Raw genomic sequence first — 1,993 nt, forward strand, 5'->3', positions numbered from 1 at the left:
ACTTAATCTTTAACCAGCAAAAAAAAAAAAAGAAAACCATTGTTTTACAAAAACAGTTTCATCTTACATTCTTAGGGAGATGTAAGCCAAGTAATTTAGTAATTATATAACCAGAGGAGTTTAATACTTTTTGTTCTACTGAAATAACTAAACCAAAGACAAATGGTTCCACATAAGGAAAGGTTAATAGTTCTGCTGAATGGACCCCAGGAGAAATGCTTTTGCAGCTGATCACAGTGAGGCAAGGACTCTGGCCATCTAGATTCTGTACACACATCGCCCCACCTCAATTACATCGCAGGGGCCAAGCACTACAATGACGTCACTCTGACTTGTTTTCAGATCCCCAGTTCTGTTCCTGTTCCTACTTATAACCTCTTGTCTTATTTTCCTCCATCTGTAGGATGGAGGAAATCACAGTGCAAATCTCCTAGAATTTGTATTAACCTTAAATGAGAAGATATATTTAAGATGTATGACACAGATTTTTCTCTAAAGTAAATTTCCAATCTCACCCTCTTTTAGCAAAGATCTAGAGTAAAAAGATTTTTCTTTTAAATCTTTCCCTGATCCACATGAATAGAGTTGAGGAAAATCTTCAAATGTAAATCCCAAGGTCATTCAAAGATACTGACTCATTACAATCGACATTATTTGATTTGTTTTTTTGTCTGTGTTTTTTCGTACAGAAAAAATGTACACCTCCAACATGAAAAATGGTGCAATAATTTAAAACAGAAAGCTGGTTCCCTCTTATATTTTTCTTCGAAAAACACAATTGATGATTATAATAAGCATTTATAAACTGCTTACCCTCTGCCATTCACACATATTTATCATTTAATCTTTAAAAATCTAGTACTATTATTATTATATCCATTTCAGAGACAAGAAAATTAAGTAACAGAAAACTTATTTTTCCCTAGGGAATCAAGCAAAAGAATAGTAGAGCTATGCTCAAAACCAAGCAGAATCTATGCTTTTCAACGACTATATACTTCCTCCCCCATGGATAAGATTCTGTAATTGGGCCATTCTGATGTCATTAATCCTAGCATTTGGTTCCTACAGGCTGTGAACCAGTTCTTTCCTAGGAGACATCTGTGATCCCCTCTTGAAATGGCAAGTTGCAACTTCCTATTCAGAGGTAAAACACTACATTGATAACACAATTATTTAGCTCTAGCCGCTAACAATTTGGCCTTGAGCAGCAGGACAAAGAGCCTTGAAAATAAACATCTTTGTTGATTTACACTAGTGGTCCCCAACCTTTTTGGCATCAGGGACCAGTGCTCCTCTGAGAATCAAATGCCTGATGACCTGAGCTGGAGCTGAGGTGGTGATACCAACCTGGGGAGCGGCTGCAAATACAGATGAACCTTCGCTCCTTCACCCTCTGCTCACCTCCTGCTGTGCGGCCTGGTTCCTAACAGGCTATGGACCGGTACTGGTCCATGCCTCCCGAGTTGGGGACTCCTGCTATCTTTATGGTTATTAACAAAAATCATCCAGAATGCATTCATCTTCCTCCTGCATTTACAATTAAGTATAAGAACTGTTGCAAATCTGCACAAACCTGGAGCAGCTTACTTGGAAATTTCTGAAAATGGTACAAACATTTCACTGTCATGTAATTAATCAAAATCACCTGGTGATGGGAATTAATATGACGAATCTTGGGCTTGATTCTGATGGGTTTTGAATGGCAATTTATTCCCTCGAAATAAAACTTTCTGTATCTAGATTTGAAAATCTAGGTTCTTTGGTGATCATGGTGTGTCCTTCAGTAACTCAAAAAAACTTTTGTGGTAGATGGGCCATCTCTGGCCTCTACCCACCAGATCTCAGTAGCAACGCCCCTCACCCCCCATGACATCCCTAGTGTGATAACTGAAAATGTTTCCGGACATTGCCAGATGTCCCCTGGCAGGAAAAATTGCCACAAATTGAGAACCAGGCAGCCATCGAGCCACTGCCTCAGGGGCATAGTACA

This window comes from Pteropus vampyrus, unplaced genomic scaffold, assembly GCF_000151845.1.
Source record: "Pteropus vampyrus isolate Shadow unplaced genomic scaffold, Pvam_2.0 Scaffold38, whole genome shotgun sequence".
NCBI lineage: Eukaryota > Metazoa > Chordata > Mammalia > Chiroptera > Pteropodidae > Pteropus > Pteropus vampyrus.